The sequence below is a fragment of the Cavia porcellus genome, unplaced genomic scaffold (assembly GCF_034190915.1).
Source record: "Cavia porcellus strain 051 isolate PalLab524CR breed Dunkin Hartley unplaced genomic scaffold, mCavPor4.1 scaffold_26, whole genome shotgun sequence".
Taxonomy (NCBI): Eukaryota; Metazoa; Chordata; class Mammalia; order Rodentia; family Caviidae; genus Cavia; species Cavia porcellus.
The window spans coordinates 8381700-8400250 of record NW_026947509.1 but is presented as its reverse complement, the minus strand read 5'-3'; the positions used below and the strand labels follow the sequence as shown (position 1 = coordinate 8400250).

At 44.2% G+C, this 18551-nt stretch overlaps 1 protein-coding gene across 2 annotated transcripts in view; it reads left to right on the top strand.

Annotated features, from left to right (window-relative positions):
• Spata17 (spermatogenesis associated 17) overlaps positions 1-14882 on the top strand; it is a 201362-nt gene extending 186480 nt beyond the window's left edge. For both annotated transcript variants that reach the window (XM_023566997.2, XM_023566996.2), the window contains one exon: positions 66-14882. The gene's annotated coding sequence lies outside the window, so the exon portion shown is untranslated. The remainder of the gene's footprint in view (positions 1-65) is intronic.
• The last annotated feature ends 3669 nt before the right edge of the window (positions 14883-18551 follow it).

The window sequence follows — 18551 nt, the reverse complement described above, 5'->3', positions numbered from 1 at the left end:
AAAAGGCCTCAGAAGCTGCCTTAGAACCAAAGGCTCTCTAAAGCTCTCTTATTTCCCTTCTTCAGATGCAGGAAGAGGCCCTTCTCTGAAATCCTTTTTCTACCTAAAGGCTGAATCCACCAAGAAGGAAGCCATTTACTGTTGATGGATCCCAGAGATTCCACTGCTCAGAGAAGATTAAACTCACATCGCAGGCAAGCCACGGAATTTCACCACATCTAGACACGCGTTATCACACGTGCTTTTGTGCTTCGGTCCATCCACCCTTCAGAGACAGTCATTCACAAATTAATGTATATTCTTTGGGCCCATTATTGATTCCTCTAAAAAGCTTTGATTTCCCCTCAAAGTTGCCTACTGTCCTCCCTTCTCTCAGTTCTATATGAGAATGGTTATGTAAGTTTGTGAATCCCTTTGGGTTTTGGGGTACACATCCTGCTGCGATGCCCTACACACAGTAAGCTATGTCTTTTCTATTAATCAGCCATTGTCAGTTCATTTCAGTGTATGTTCAGAGGGTGGAGGGAACACTTCCCTCACCCCCACATAGGCTTGATGATGGGAAAATAAATACAGATTGCACGCTGCAGGGCAGGGGGACCAATTATGTGAGCTCTCATGTTTTAAAAGAAGTTACTTTGTAATGACTCCCACAATTTGTCAGTCAGGGTCTAAACAGGATACAAAACCACCCGGTAATTTGACCAAAGGAAGTTGCAAAGAACGCAAAGGGTTGATGCAAGGAATTAATAGCTATCACAGAAGATTGTCTTGCCGAGAGATTGGCCAGTAAGGGACAACAGACAGAAGGAACAGCCGCTACATCTCAGGCTGAGACAGAACATTCAGAGAAGAGGTGCGGGGAGCCAGCCCTAGCTCAAAGAGCAGCAGACACGTCTAAGCGGAGGGCACTAGGGAAGGCTTTCCCTGGGAGATGTCCACCAGCACTGCCCACCTCGTTCCTCGGGGAGCTGCAAACTGGGGGTGCTTGTTGACTGCCACACGCTGTAGGAGTCAGTACCAGAGAAAGAACCAGATGCCCAGGAAGCTGCCTGCACTGCAAGAATCCAGTGCAGGGCGCTGGGGAAGGGACCCAAACCCAAGGTGCCTGTGAGGCAGGAGCCCGCGACATGGACCCACAACGCCTCACCACTGCCCTCTATCGACAAAACTCAGCATCGTACCTGGCGACGAGGGAACTGTCCAAAGGACCAGAACCGTTTTCACAAATCAGGCAGTAAAGATAGAGTTGATGGTGAGATGCGAAGAATTCGTGACTCGCAAAGAGTTCTCGTGCTTCAGCGCAATCTCTCCTCCCGGGGGAGTGATGTCGTCTGTGAAGGAGTTCGCTCTGGCGCTTACCCGTGAGCTGGCTGCTTGGGACCCTCATGGTCTCCCACCGCCTCCAGCTCAGGAATGGTCCTCAGCAGATGACAGCTTTCCATTGATAGCATCCTAATGAGTCTACCGAACTGTTCGCATTCCTCGTAACAGGCAAACTGTCCCCCACCTCTACCACCTTCTGAAATTTGTTCCCTGTTGGACCTGGAATTCTACCACTCAGCTTTTTTCTCCCCGGCAGGTGACCCCAAGAGCCCAGGAGTTAGAGGAAGCAGGATAGGCAGTATGATAGTTCTCCTGTCTTGCTTGCTTAGCTGGAGCCTCAGGAGTGGTCTTATTGCTTCTGGTGCTTTTACACATGAACAATTAGATATCTTCACTTTGAAAGACACAGATCATGGTTTTTAAAAGCATTTCATTTTTACTATAGAAAGTAAAATTCATAAAAAATATATTTCATTATTGAAGTGGCTTTGCACATGTAGGTGTTTGTCAAGTTTAGTGTTAGGTCCCTGAAGGTCTTAATGTTATTCATTCAATGATCCCTCCCCCAGATGCAGTCCCCAGAGACTTGAGAAAACGATTCATGACAACTTGCTCTGGATGACATTTCAGTGCCAGCAAACACTGGTTCCCTCAGCAGTTATTCATTCATGCACTGATTCATTTAATGCATAAACGTGCACTAAGGGTCTAACTCTCTATGGGTGGTTGTGGGGAGAGGGGTGGTTACAAAACATGCATGGCAGAGCCTCTCTCATCCAGGCAACACTTCAAACCAGGAGGACCCAGGCTGAACAGCCACCATCGGGCAGAGATGTCTGACAAGTGTGTGGAAAAGCTCTGCAAGGTGAATCTGAACAGAGATGTTAATTCTCTAATTTGAGGGCCAACTGGTTAAAAAAATACTTTCAGGCTCATAATAATTCCTCTAAGAAGATCTCGGTGGACCATAAAGCTGGTTTCTTAAGGAAGGAGCTGTGTCACATTTGTCCTGGTCACCACAGTCACTCGGTGCATTTGACAGTTATGGGCAAGTGAGTTTAGGGGTAACTGAGTCCCTGTGTGAAGCTGGAAAGTTGGATGGGAAGAGTTGCTCTGTGCTGATCCTATCATAAAACAACTGTGAATTTGGAGAGGCCCCTTGTGTTTGGGGATCTCTAAGATCCCTGGGGTTCAGCAATTCCCTAGGAGGACCTTGCAGAGCCCAGCAAACCTGTGTTCACAGCCATCCTGGCAAGACAACACAGGCTCAGATCAGCCCTGGATGAAGAGGACATGAGGTGCAAGCATTCCCGGAACGTGTAAGTCAGGCGACCTGTCTGTATTTTTCCCAGGGAGAATGTGTGACACCACTCAGGGTTTACTGCCACTTGGGGAAGCCCTCTGAGCCTTGAGTCACCCTGTTGGGTTCAGGGAAATAGGGATTTGTCCTGGGTTTAGCTGTAAGATATTCCCCCAAAGTCTCATGTGCTCAAAGGTGTATCTTTTGGAAGGTGACTGGATCTTGGGGTGCTATGCCCACTGGGAACTGACCCACTGATGAGCTCAAAGTTAAACATGCTGTGAGGAGTTGGGGCGTGGCTGGGAGAAGTGAGTCACAGCATCGTGTGCCCCTGGAGGGTCCCTGGTCCTCCTTGGTTCCTCCCTTCTCTTCTGCCATGGGTGGAGCATCTTCCCTCTGCCATGCCCCTCCACCATGCTGCTTCGGCCTTGGAGTGGCAAACCACACAGACTACAGTGCCCCAAACTACAAGCCTCATAAACATCTCCCCCTGTAAACTGTGTCGGGTGTCTTATCCCACTGACAGCACTGCTGACAGCCCATGGAGACCAAGGTGATCACATATGTCGAGGCCCCCACCACAGAATGTGCTGTTAGCATAGTCTATCTGATGGCAGCTCCATGTATCCCCAGATGAACACAGACACCCTCATCACAAAGGGTACTCAGAGGGCTTAAGAGGGCCCACCCAGAACCCTGGCAAGGCCCACACCTGCCTTTGAAATGTGCAGCGTGGACAGCCATGAACTGGTCCTTTGTCAGAACCTGACTGTCTCCCTCTGCAGACTGGAGTGATGTTCATATGGACCGAGATAATGCATGGCTTTAAAATGCTACAGGGATTTAAAATTTTAATTAAGCAACACAGACGTTAGTGTGCTATAAAACCATTGTAATTCAACAAATAGTTTAAGAAACAGTAGAGTGGAAAGAAAAAACACGTTTTTGTATTTTTATTACAATCAGGTAATAGTTCTCTTTATCTCTGTGCTCAGATGGTAGCGACAAATAGTGTTCTTTAAGCCACAGCCCACCCGCTCCTGGCCCTTCCACCCTGCCTAGATCCCACCCAACTCTCCGGCAAATGAGCCCCTCTCAGGAGGCTTTGGAAATTAGTTCAGGCTAATTGCTGCTAGATAGGACGGGTTGAGCAGCTGTTTCAAATAGGAAGGAAAGGGAGATGGGCTTGTACTGCAGCCAGAAGAATTCCGGTTCAATGTAAGGACAATTTGCTAGCTAAGAAGACTCATGGGAAACTAAAACAGTGATCAGGGTTTACAGAGGCTCCTTGTCTAAAATATAAATAAATAAAAGCATACTTAGTTTTCTGGAAAGCTTAAGTTTAGATATGATGTTATCAGGATGCTATGCACATGGTAACAGCTCTCAGTTGGGAGACTATGTCCGGAAGCAACACAAGAACCCAGGCTTCGAAGGCGGGCTAGAATTCTTAGCAGACAAAAGTATATTTAAGACACTTCCCATTACAGTTGAGTTTCAGCTGGAAACTGATTAACTTTGGAGTACTGGATGGGATTATTTGGGATGAGAAATGCAAGAACCCAGAATTCTGTCTTGAGCTAGTATTTTAGCTCTCCCTAAGAGTAGGCTTCTGCTCAAAGGAAATCAAAATAAATTTGAAAGTTGTGATTGGCATGCTTTCCGAGAATGGGATTTTCTACTCCACGAGCAAAACAGTTATACTGAATGGAGCAGGGGAAGTTGGCTGAACACAGCAATGTGGGACACCTTTCCTACCCATCCTGAGGGCCAGGGCCAAGCGCCTGTAAGGGAAGGCAGGTTAACAAGAGAAAGACAGCACAGATCGGACACTTTCGGTGTCCTGGGAGCCTTCAGAAGTGAAGGCCCAGGAAAGCTGCCTGCTTCCATGAAGAGCGGAGAGCAGTGTGGAGCTCTGGTGGACCTAGAGGGCTTGGAATGATGGTCCTAGTCAGAAAGAAAGAAGTCAGCAAGGCCCATCTGTCTGGAATCTTCCTGGCCTCCCTCAGGTACTAGACTGAAAGGGAGGGAAAGTTGGAGTAATATTTCCACACCGATGATTGGCTTTTGGGGAAAGGACTTCTAGTTTTATAAACAACCTTAAAGGACAAAATGGACTAGGAGAAAGAAAGGCAGGAGTGGGCCAGGGATTTAGCCCAGCAGTTAAACACCTACCTGCCTGGCAAGAGCAGGGTCATAGATTCAAGCCCCAGTACCAGGAAAAAACACTTTGCAAAAGAAAGGCAGGAGAAGATGTGGAAGGTCTTGCTTCTTAGCCTCCTCCTTTCAAAAGGTTCAGCTGCCAGGGCACCATGCTGTGAGGTGTTTGGGCCCTAACAACACTAAGTCCTGTGCCAAATGCTCCTATGATTGGTGATTTCTCTAGTGTGTACAGGACAGGACAAGGTCGTGGGGAGCGACAAGAGGAAACCATGACTCCTGAAGGAGACAGGGGCAATGTTTTGTTTAAAATCAACAGGATTGAAGCAGGATGGGAAGTTCATAGTGTGCACAACTTTAGAAAACTCCCACTCATTTAAGATCACGTTTGTTATCAATTAAGACAGAGGGTGAATGACAGAGTCTCTCCAAGGCAGAAATCGTTTGGGTCTAGGCACAATTAGCATTAAACTTACTCAATAATAAGGTCCAAGAACACAGATCACTATCATGCATGGAGGAAATCATAATAAATGTATTCTTACTGTAAATTCTGAAGCTGAGTTGGGGAAGTCGAGACCCCACCTAAGCAGTCACTGGAAATAAATTTAGTAGTTTGGGGAATAGAAGAACTTCCCAGGGTTCCCTTGTCTGTGTGCTCTCTGAGCCCAGCTAACAGTAGCACCAGCCCGGGACCTGGCAGTTATCAGCAATGCCCAGAGTTCTAGGTCACAACTACGGAACCTACGTCTGTATTTCTGCAAGAGCCTTTGTTGGTTCTCACTTCCATTCAAGTTTAGGAAGTTCTGCTTTTGTGTTTACCTGTGATTGTGCATGGGACTTTTTGTGTAACTGGAAAGATGAGTGATTTGCACAAGGATTGTATGTACCACAAAGTGTAACACAGTGATTATCCAAACCTTCACCGAAAGAAGTTTGCCGATGCTCATGGGTCTAGAATTTGCTTCATACTGGAGCAGAATGGGAAAGAAATTGCCCTGTGCTCTCAGCATGCAGGCTTTAGGATACAGGCTTTTCATCTCTTCCACAGTGGAACCACTACTGTCTCTCTTCTTTTAAGAAGATATCATGATGAATGGAAAAAAGGAGGGTAAAAATAGTTTGAGAATCTTTGCATTATTAGCTTTGTAAAATCATCTTTTTGGGTCACCCTATGCTCTAGAGTAGATGGTATAATACTGAATAGACAACAGCGCCTGCTTTTTAAAGAGCCCCAAGTCCTGCAGGAGAGAGGTCATTCACAGTCTCTTTCCCTTCTCCACACCCTGAGGTAAAATAAGAGCTCTAAGAACTGCAGAGGTCAGAGGATGGGGTTTTATATTGTCCCCTTTTGGTCATTTATAGGGAAATAGATGCACCATGAGATCACAGTGTTAAGTGAAATAAATCAGACACACAAACTTGAATATCACATGATTTGTTTTATACAAGAAAACCAAAGTATAGATAATTTAAAAAGCAAAATCAAAAATAGATAAGAAACAGGGAAGTAGAACTTTTGCAAATGCGGAGGGAGCCTAGAGATGGAGGAAAAGCAGCTGGAAGGGGGAAAATAAAGAGAATGGGAACACGTTGTGCCAGGTACCAGCTCCCCACGAGGAGTGGAATCCTGGTGCACTGTGAGCGTACGCTAATAAACATGCAAAAATAAATTTAAAACCTAATTTTCTGACCTGACCGCCATGTTCTTAGCAGGAGTAAGAGTCCTACAAAGGTATTTTCTCATGTTCTTTGAGTATTGCTCTTTAATACTTACTGGGCACCCCCAAAAAGAACCAGTCAGTGATTGTTGGATGGGATGGAAGGGCTGGTCTGGCCCCGTGTTTGTTGCATATGTGGTCTATGCGATTGACTCTAAAGAAATCCTTGTCCTACAGTCCTTTTGTTAAAAAATAGCAAAAACTTCAAAGGCCTAGTCTACCAAAGTCAAGAGATCCAAAATGTCACTCCAGGTGCATGTTGAGGAATGTGGCTTTCAGAGAGAAAGTGGCTTATAGAACAGGATGACCATCTCCAGGGTGGCCACGGACTTCACAGCTCTCCCCACCCACCCTTGTCCTGCTGTTCTCTGGAGACCGTGTCAGATCTCGCAGCTCATCAGCATTTATGAATATGGATTGTTTGTTACAAAAAGCTTATTCTAAACAATGCTGACATTAACTCAAGCTCATGACTTGTTCCAGATACTCCATGCCCAGGGCAGCCAGATGGTAACAAATCTTAAAGTTGGAGGGGGGGAAAAAAACACAGTGATGGACTTTGATTTCCCTGTATCCCTTGGCTGGAGAGGCAGCAGCAAGCTTTGCAGAAGTTCTCTGTGAAGGAAGGGTAGGAACCTGGAAAACAAAACATGACAGCCACACCTGCTGATTGCAGCAAGAGCGAGAGGCCCAGGATGCCCAGTATCTGACATCCACACCAATAAAAGTTGCATCTCCATATTTTACTAAAAGTCTGTTTGTTGCAAGCACTTGGAGAATGGGAACTGAACAGATACGCCTCCTGTTTGTGGAAAGTTTAAGAAAGCTCATTTATTTATTACACTCAGTAAACCTTGACTGAGTTGTCTTTATGCCAAGCGTGGTTGCAAGCATGGCATTCAGTGAATGCAGATCCCCAGTTTCCCAGAGCTTGAAAGAGACACAAAGAATAAGTAATGTGTGGGCGTGGCTGTGAGTGTATGCATAATAGCCTCCAAAAACACGGCTCAAAGAGCAGGACTTCCACCCTCAGTGCATACAGAGGGTGCAGGTCAGTGCTCAGGGGTAAGGAGAGGTGCTGGGGCAGCCTTGGAATCTGACAAAGAGGGTCCAAGAAGGCCCCGAGGGATGCAGATACCTAGATTCTACCATCTCGACCTTGGCTGGTGCAAAAGCAGGCTGCACCAGCGTATGTAGCCCACAAATATGACTGGGACATCAGATCACTTCCCACTGGAGGGCAGATGTCAGGCCTTGGCACTCAGGCTGGTACCATTCAGGGTGTCAGCCAAGGCATGACTATTCATATCCGGCCAGGACCATTTCAGTGTTGTCAGAGAGGAAGTGGGATTGGAGAAGCTCCCAGAAGGAGGCTGATGTATTCTGGTCACCCGCAGCATTTCTTATGATAATTTCTCAGGACAAGCTCAGTGCCCTTTCTGTGGTGGTACTTTGGCTGAAGATTTTCAAAACACAGACAAGCCCATATGCCTTTGTTATGTTTTAGTTCTAGAATGTTCCCTAAATGTCTCATGCATGTGGAAGATGATTGAATTATAGGGGCACTGTATTAACCTATGGATTCACCCATAGGTGAGTTCACAGCTGACCGTGCTCCTAGGATCTGGGGCCTGCTTGGAGGTGTCACTGGGAGTGTGAATGTGGAGACTGTACTCTTGTCCCTGGCTCCTCCTTTTTCTACTTCCTGGCTACCATAGATTGAGCATCTTTTCCTCCACAGGGCTCTGCCGCCATCTGGTCTCAGTCATCCTGTTTCAGCCAATCAGGGACTGAAACTGTGAGCCAAAATGAGTCTCTCTCCCTTTAAGCTGTGGGTTTAGGTAATTTTTCCCAGTCACTGCAAAGTGACTAATACAAAAGCCTGGCCCTCTAGTCCAGTCCCCTACTCCCCTTGCCCCTCTGGCTCCCTTCACCAAACCTTAACCCAGAGCTGGGAGAGGGGGCTATGCAGCAGCTCACCTAGGTTCTGGTAGAGAAGGACAAAGTTATGGCCCAGTGCCAAAGCTACTAATCCAGAGGAGAATCAGTAAGACCAGTAGCCTTTTATTCTGGGTGTTCTTGGCTCTCATTGTACAAACCCAGAAGAGGCCAAAGATTTCCCCACTTTATACAAAATGTCAATCTGCATGACTGGCTAGTACCAGCCAAGTGTTACTCCCTGTTCCTGTTGCTTTGAGACGCACACAGTTATAGCTGGGTCTCCACAAGTCACGCAGTGAGCTCACTTCTGTTAGTAGCCTCTGCTTAATTAAGAGTCAGGGTCTGTGTCATGCAGTCACCCCCAGTCTCCACTACTAAGGGACATAGTTCTTGTGCTTTAGGAAAAATAAAAGACCTGGGACCTATTGACTCCAAAAATCCAGGGGTGCAGGGACATGTGAAGGCTGGAATCCTGCCTGAACTGTTCGTTTAAACCTGAGGCGGGCTGATCACACAGGCAGTGCGGGTGTTCCTCCTTCCCAGGTAGGAGCCCTGATATGTTGGGCCACATGCCTGTTAGATGACTGCTACTCAAATAGATTAATAGCAGGCATCAAATTGTACCCGTTAGAGAGTTTTTACTCATTTAGAAAGTACTGGGGGCAGAGTGCTACAGATAAGAAGCAGGCTCCTATATATCGTTGACACTTAGAGCTACTTCGGAGGGTGGCCCCGGCAGGCCAAGTGTGGGAAGTGAAAGAAGTCTGGGGAAGGACCAGTCTCTGACCCTCTCCACCACATCTCTTGTGCCTTTGAGCCTCTTTCTCTCCCAAAGCTCAGGGAGCATCTGCCTCTGAAGCTTCCCCTACCTGACTGAGAGCTGTTCCTCTAACGGGAATGCAATTGTCCTGGTCCTCTCCCTGGCATCTCACTGATTGGAAAAGACTGGCTCTCAGGAATGGAGGCCACATATCCAGTTCCTTTACCTTGCCTAGGAAGACTTGATCACAAGCAAATGTCTGCTCTTCCAAGAGGACTGTCTCCCAAAAGATGTAATTTACATAGCAACAGCCTTCTGTCACCTGCATTTCTTCTGCTCCACCTCCCACAGCCTATTGCATCCTTTATGGGAGTCCTGGTTCTTTGTCTGCTCTGAAGACTCTAAATTTCTACCTCTGATGCATTTTGTGTGCATATGCGCAGAAGTAGATTTGGGTTCTTTTCTTCTGTTAATGTCTGCCTTTTTTTTTAAGAGTTTCAATTGTCAAACCTCCACAGGGCGAAGGTAATTTCCTTTCACTCCCACATCTCCTTTAACTTTCTAACTCAAGGTTAAGCTCAAAGTCCGAACCCCTATTTCAATAGTAGCTTTGGCTTCAGCTGGTTTCCAAATCCTTTCCATGCACAGTGTATGGCTGTTATACATAAGTCCTGTGCTGACTGAAAACTACTTGTGACTCCAAAGTGAACACTCCTGGCACCTTTGCCTCCTTTCCACATTTTTATGGGGTGGTGAGACAGAAAATGTCTGCCTTCTCCCCAATTCTAAGCCAATGCACCTGGAGGACAGAGGTGGAGGATGTGGACCAGTTTACAAGATGCTCCATAGAACAGAGCTGGAGTCCTCTGGGCACTTCAGACTCAAGACAGCCACTGGAACCCCATTTTCTTTTTGTTGTTGTTAAATAATGAAAAACAAAAATCTATCCAATGTGTTATTTTCAGAATTTGAGAACTTTAAAAGAAACTGAGGCACAGGGAGTTTGGTGAGGCCGATCACAAATACAACTCAAGAGACAGAATTTTCTAAACATGGAAATGTGCTCCAGGATCTTACAGATTTATTTCAGGCAAGATTTCCCTACAGAGGGAAGAGAGATGTCATGAGCAGTTTGTAAGAGTTCAGGCTGATGCAGGCATGAAGCGTCCACCCATAAGAAAGGGCTCAGGCAGCTTAAAGAAGGATGAAAAGCAATTCTCCGAAAGAGTTGGGTACAGAATAGGAACAAAGTAGGGCAGGGAGGGGCTTGGGGAAGATGACACTGGTGGCAACTCTGATGAAAATCACAGCTCCCCTCAGCTTTTGTGCTGGTGAGGTTTCACTACGTGCTGGGAAGGGGATGTCCACTTTGGCTGAAAGTCAAATGTAGAAGAGAGGTTAATATATTTGAAGCATCCTCCCTTGTGTTCTCTTAGCCGAGTATTTTGAAGTTTTCACTCTGGTTTTTTCTGTTGGGTTTTGATTTTCCTACACTATCTACAGAATTTCTCCTAGGAACAATGAATCAGTATTTATTAACTTAGTGTTCCTGGGGACTTTATAGATTTTATGAGAATAAATCATGTCTTTCCCATTGGTGAATGAACATTTTTTAATTTGAAAGATTTTTTAAATTGCATATAAAGAACGCATATGAGTATGAAAATAATTATTAAAGTTTGTCAGAAAAATGACATAATTTAGAATTCTGCAAAAATGTTTGAACAGATACATTCCCAAAGAAGATGTAACGATGGCAAATCAACACATGCAAAGATGCCCAATGTAACTTGTCATTAGATAAATGCAAACTTACGCCATGGTGACACTACTGCATACCTATTATGTTATTAAAGTGACGGAAATGGACAGAGCCAAGCAAACTCACTGCTGGTACAGTACAGTTTCAGCCGCCTCGGTGACAACCTATCTCCTGACATAGTTAAACGTTTTCTTACTATATAAGCAACAGTCCTATGCCTAGGTGCCCAAATGAACTGAAAACTAATGTTTCCACAAAAGTGTGGTTTGGTCCTAACTACTAAAAACTAAAAGCAACCAAGCATCTCAACAGATGGATAGATGGTGTGTCCATACAATGGGACACTGCTTAGCAAACAAAACACACAGAGGCAAACACAAAGCAATGAACCTATCAATAGATGCATGAAATTACAGAGGAAAGCTTGAAGTGTGCTATGCTAAGTGAAGATCCTACACGGGGAGAAGGAAACACCTCACTGCATGCATTGAGACACTTTACTAAGGCGAGGTTTCCTGTGGTCACCTTAAACTCGAAAAACACACCCTCCCTAGTTAGCTTTCCCCTTCTCAACCTATATCTTGCTAATGGTCTTCTACTTCATATTGTAGTCCTCTTGGCCAACCTGCCACTCTGTTTCTCAGGGGACGTAGGGTTCAGCTGTGACCAGACATTGCATAGGTGGTGTAATTATTTCTCTAAGGCATCTTCTAAATTGCTTCTCTAAAAATAAATGCTTTGCCTTTTCCCTATGATGAAATCATGCTCAGAGCATCCCCACAACTCTTCTCTGAAATCTCCCTCTCAGATCCTCATCTGATAGAGAAAACCTGGCCCTTTTATATTCTCAATGTGAGTAAGAGCCATAGAAGGCACAAGGTGGGTTCTTAGTCCCTTACTATGTAACACTTTTGTCTTGGTCTGACACCCATGTAAGTCAGCTACCACCTCCACTCAATTGTCCTGGTACCCAGAAATGCTTGAGAGCTTATGCGTTTTAAATTTCACTTGGATGCCTTTGGTTTGTCATCCACATTTTGCTTATACACCAGATACAGTCATGAGTGTACTTCTCTCCCAGACTGTGAGATACCTTTGATCCTAGTGGCAGCTGCTGGTGTTTCCTATTTTAAGTTATAGGCATAAATGTTCAGACAGTCGTATGGCAAAGTATCTCCATGGTGACAGCGCAAAACAGTGTGATAGAAAATCTGCAAAGAATGACATGAGGGTGTCCACGGTCAAATTTTGGCTTTTACAGTGTTTGGCACATACGCCATAATAGCACAGGCACTTACACCAGTCCTCTTCCGTGTTGAGTAGGGCTAAGCCCTCGAGGGATAAGGACACTTAGATGCCTATTGGGGAGCGTGTGCAGTGGAGGCCAATGCACAGCTCACTTGAGAGGAAAATCAAATTTCCTTCCAGTCCTTGAGCAGTGAGAGGTGGCACCCTAACCCTCTCACCCTTTCCAATGATGTGCGGAGTAAATCTAAGCAATGTCTTACAGAGAACACGAGGCTAGGCTGTCAAAAACACATAGGTCAATGTTTTCCCGGATGTTTCTTCAATCATTTTATTTTCTACACATTTTGTTATTATGATGGCTGTTACAGGGCCTTTTGCTCCATGCAGAGAATGGGAGGTTGTCAGCCATGTAGTGGGGCAGGCTTTTCGTGTAATAGAAAAGAGTTTGCTAGAGTTGTATACATACAGCATTATATCCATTTATGATTACAGTAAGTAGCAGAAGGAGGTCGTGTGTCCAAAAGGCGAATCTCCAGCCACTTCTTCCCATTTATCCCAAGTGAGAGCTTCTCCCTCAGGGACTGTATTAGGGGGTTTTGTGACTCCTGGAGAGACTATCTAGATGAGACAATGTAGCCCTGAGCTTCCTCTATTACCATTCTTGGTGAATTGAGTTGGATTATGTCATTTCCTCTGCTACCCTGTAATGCAGCCTTAAGAATAATGACCCTATGATGTAGCTGCACTGAAAATGGCTTTTCCAGTGCCAGAAAAAGATGATTCATATTTGGCTTATGAGCCATTTCTGGAAACTGCCGGAACAAAGGACAGAGGTAATTCACTAGGGAGCTCCATCATCCTCCAGGTCAATTTGAAATGAGGGTACGTCGCTGAGTACAAACAGTTAACTGACACATTTGTGCAAATACATATGTGCATGCCATATCCATATCTGCTTGTATGACAATGTCCTTCAGAGAGATGTCTTGGTACATGCATACTTAGTGTTGTGTATTTTAAAGGCACGTTGGATGTTAGATATTTCTCCTTCTTTAGTTTTAATTATGTGGTCAGAAACAGGTTGATCTGCTATTATTATGTCATCAATCTGAAACAAGGAGGTCAAAATTGAAATTGGAACTCTGCCATCCCGTGTTCTTTTGTTCCTATTAAATGACACTAAACAAGACATGTACAGTAGTTGTCTTAGTTATTTTTGTTATTGATGGAGCAAAATATCTGACACTCAGAATTAAAGGAGGACAGGGATACTTCGTTCACGGGTTAGAGAAGTTTTGATCCAGAGTCAGCTGTTTCCAAGACAGCGTGGCATAGCAGAGGGACATCCCATAGGAGAAACAGTCCATGGCAGGGTGGTCAGAAGGCAGCAGCAGCAGCCGCAGCAACAGCAGCAGCAGCAGCAGCAAGCCTGCTTTCTCTCTGTGTCTATCTATATTCCATCCAGGCTACCAGCTTATTGATTGATGCCAACCACATCCAGGGTGGGGCTTCCATTATCTGCATCTGTAACTATGCTAATTCTAATCAGTGGATTAGTTCAGTAACACACACTCTGAATCTCAGTCTCACACACATAATCTACATTCTCACACTCTCTAGACCCAGCCACCTCTGAAAAGCCTCACCAATGAGCACGTGAGACTTTGGGGGACATCCAGACACAAGCCATGCCACCGGTCTTGTCTGCTACAGCCTTCCACCAAGTTCAGGAGGCATCTGGCCCTTGAGTCGTGACTACCTTGGGTACAGGCACTCTGCCATCCCTTGGGAGGCTGTGTCCTGGCACCCTCCTAGGGAATCATCTACACCCCACCCCTGCCTAAGACTCCTTGGTGTTGCCTCCCAGTTACCATATTCCTCCTGGCTGCGTGTCAAGCTGCACATTTATTTTTCTTAATCTTTTCTCAAAAATCAATCCTGCGAGTCCCTTAATCATTTTTATTGATCTCCCTTGAATTTTCTCTATGTGATGGTGCCTTCTTGTCCGAGTGTAGCAGCGTGTTTCTTACTCCGTGGGGCTGGGTTCCACATAGGAGCTAGTATGGGGGACAGGTGGCTTGTCTCAGAAAACATGCACTGCTCATTTAGTTTCTAAGACTCAAAAATACATTCTAACAGAAACTAACAACTTGGTTTTCACTCATTTTGCAGGACATTTTTGTTCTCAGTCCAGGTATGAACAGGGCCTCCACTTACTAAGCGTCTGGTGATCTTCCCCATCACTTCCTTGAACTTCTCAGGGCCACATCTCTGACTTTCCATCTGTACTCCACCTCTCTTCTTGATAAGCTGTACTGTATGTCAGAGAACAGTTCCAAGACTCCATGAAAAGACAAAAAACACATATTTTTTTTTAAAATTTTTTTTTAAATTTTATTTAAGGAGAAAAGAAAAAAAAGCAGAGAAAGGGTACAAGTTATACAGATTTGCAGAAAAAAAAATGAACAGTAGGAAATTACTAGTTAATGGATTACATATTGTCATCTTAGAAATAATTGTTCAAGTCACAAAATTAAAGCTTGTAAAGTGGACATTCCATCAATGATACTGCAAACAGTTCTGTTCAATGATCCAATAAAACTCTGTGATATCATTTTCTATCTTATACACTTAAATATACATGCAGTTATATAGTACAGAGCACTTTCTTTTCCTCTCTTTTGTACAATGACTATTACACATTTTGGGTTTCATTGCTCCCACGGTTCTTATTACTTTTTTGGAAGAGAGTAAAACCAAATGTGACATAACAGAACAGAATCGGTCAAGTCAAAAGGGTGGACATAATAGATAATGTGAAAACATAATGCAAGGTGATCAACAATGGTTACCATAATGCCTCCCGCTATCTCTAATAGAATTGCCTATATTGTTAGTTACAATACAATTGAACAAAACTGTAAAGAATAAAACCGACAAAACCAAAACATTGGAGACATTGTAGGTCTTCAAAAATAGATAAAAGTCAATGAGAATGGGCGTTATAATGAATCTCATTATCTTCACAGCTGATGCCTAAATTTTCGAACCTGATACTATCCAGCAAAACAGAATGGGGGAACATCAGTTAAAAACCAGATGGTGAGAGTAATACAGGGCTTTAAATCGAGGTAATGGAAAGTCAAAGTGGGTTACTATAATATATCCTGCTATTTTTTCCCTTAATTAAAAGGATAAAAATAAAAAAGTAAATAATGGAGTGGAGATTGAGATAAAAGAGGGCATAACAACGAAACAGCACAGATCAAAACATAACCATTTAAGCAGAATAGTGTTTCACCACCAGATAATCCTGACCTAAAAGTAGTTACCATATTATCTCTTTCCTTGAAATCCTTGAGTACAACTTCGTATACTGTAGCATTAAGTATATCAAAACAATGTAAAACCATTCAAGAGAATGACAGCATTACAGAGTATTTAGAATCGACTAACAGAAAATGAACAATGGTTTCTGTATAATCTCCTTGTCTTTAAAAGGTTTTTGCTTATACTATCATACATAATAAAATCCAGTAAGATACAACCTATTTGGACCATTGGAGACAGAAGGACAAAAGCTAGATGAGACTTCAAAACAAGATGATACTAAATCAGTATTACCTATTAAGATGTCATTTTCTCCAAAATAGCTGTTCCTATCATCCAATCTTCTCTGCCTCATTTCTGTTGAGCTCTTATTCTGTCAGTAGCTGTCAGTTTGTCTTCTTCACTTTGTTCTCTGCTCCATTCGTTGTGGCCTCCATTATTTCTGGATTCTTTGTATTTTTCTTTTTTTAGAATATCCTGCAATACTCTCTGTAGAGTTGAATTGGTGGTTGCAAATTCCCCCAGTTCCTCTTTATCCTGGAAGCACCTTGTTTTTCCATCAATTTCGAGGGACAGTTGTGCAGGATATCTCAATCTTGGCTGGAGATTATTATCTTTCAAAGCTTGAATTATTTCCCCCCAAGCTCTTCGTGATTTGATGGTTTGTGCAGAGAAATCTGCTGTAATTCTGATGGGTGCTCCCTTGTAAGTGGTCTGCTTCTTGTCTCTGACAGCTTTTAATATTCTGTTCTTGTATTGAATTTCTGGAATTTTTATTATTATATGCCTGGGTGTTGCTCTGTTAGGGTTGTAGGTGGCTGGGGTCCTGTATGCCTCATACATCTGAGTATCTTTACCTTTTGCTAAATTAGGAAAATTCTCCTGGATTATTTCTGTGAGTAGCTTTTGTAGTTCATTTGTTTGTGTCCCTACTTCTTCTTTTATGTTCTTAATCCTTAAGTTATGGCTCCTCTTATCATCTTCTTGTCTTTGTATTATTGCTGTTTGTTTCTTTGTTATTTTTAAGAAGTTTTTCATTTCATTCTCCCATATTATAATTCTGCCCTCCAGTTCAGATAGTCTGTCCTTAGTTTCTTTCAAGCTGTTATGCCAGTCTTCGATAGACTTCTTAGTTTCTTGGTAGTCCCTTTGAACCTGCTTCACGTATTCTATGCTTTCCCTGTTTTCTCCATCAAACACTTCTCCCCTCTTTTTCTGTTCTTCCATTCCACCATCTGTTTTTTCTTGGGTGGTGCTTAGTATTTCTCTAACTATTTTGCATACTTCTAGCTTCAGGTCGTTGATAACTTCATTCCTGAATTGGTCTATGAGGCTCTCTATATGGCGCCTTATGTGTAATGGTGCGGTGTCTGTTATTGCCTGTTTCTCAGAATTGGGGGCCAAGGAGCCTTTCTTGTTGCTGCCTCTTCCCATATTCTCTGTTCCTTATATATGCAAGCTTATATGAGAGGCCTAGCTTCTCTCTCTGTCAGCCACAGCCTGATCGAATTGCGCCGGTTAGGTGTTCCCACTCACCGCTGCGCACCAGACAGCCTACGCGGGGGCCCGCCCCTCCCGGCCCTCCGTCAGGCTCTGGGATCTGGGTTGGGCCAGCCTACGGGGTCCGCCGGCAGCGTCACGCAGGCCAGGCACTTTTCACCAATCCCGCCCGACAGGGGAATGTGTGGCTGGAGTCGCCAGCGCGCCCTGCTCCCGCAGGACTGCCCGGGCCCAGAAAGTCCGCTGGAGTCAAACTGTGGTGGAGTGTCAGTTTCTCTCACTCACCTCGCCACAAGTCAGAACATGCCTCCCTGCCTGTCCTGTTTTCGACTCCGTTCACAGACTCCCGTTCTCAGAGTTTCCGTGCGTCTCTCTCCTTGCCGAGCCGATGTAGAGGCAGCCAGCCACCGCGCGGCGGGAAACCCAAATGGCGTGGGGTCCAGCCTCAGCAGCGAGGCTTTTCTGTTCCTGTTTTAGCACCAGGACTGCATTCCAAGTTGGTTTCTCTCAGCCGAGTTCGTTCCTGAGTCAGCAGAGCATAACTCCACCTGCTTATGTCTCTTTAGTCCGCACCATACCTGGCTTCTGAGCCTAGTTTTCAGAGAGCCTCCGGTAGTTGCTGTTATCTGTCCGCCATGTTCTCCCGGAAGTCCTCAAAAAACACATATTTTTGCAGTTAAAAATTTTTGCTTTGCAAAGGTGGTTAAGCTTGTGGTCCATAAAAAGGATTTACCTCATCAGCAGCAAAGAAAACACAAGAGGTAAGCAAGAGACCCAGATTCATTATTAGACCTGGAAATCCAACAGCTTAACTTATCATATGGGTATCAAGGGGTTGTTGACAGTCCACCCCAATAATATTTGCTAACCTTTTGTAAGTGTCCTTGGATGCTCAATGTTTTTTTTTTTAACTCATGCTAATTAAATTTAGAGAAAATATCTGTGAAAGACACAATTATTTGGGTCATTTTTGCAGAGGCAGAAACTAAAGGATAGAAGCAAGCTGAAGTCGATTTGATTATTAACAAGCTGGCAGAGGACAGGACTCAAACCCAACTGCATCAGACTCTGAAGAACTTAAACTTCTTAGGGCCAGGAAATATGAAACACAATTATATAGGGGAAATTTTGGTCCCCTGGGTCCAGTACTTCCCCAAGAGGCCAATATTGGTGGCAGGCCGTAGTAGACAAGATCAGTGGTGTGGCTTGTATCTGTGAGATATCTGCCCTAGCCTTGGTTATCGGAAAATCTGTGAGGGAAATTCTTTTGAGTCAAGTTTCCAACAATATTATGTTAACTAAAGGCTGTCCAGTTTTTAGTTGGAAAAACTGGCTAAATATTTATAATGTTCATGAAAGGTTTTCTGTGACTAAGATAAATAAACAAATGAAAACTAAGCACTTTACTGAGGCTTCTTTCAACATGCTTTTCCTAGAGAAAGATGATTAACTCTTACCTTAAAGAGTCACAACAGCATTTCAGATCCTGCAGTCTTTCCTTGG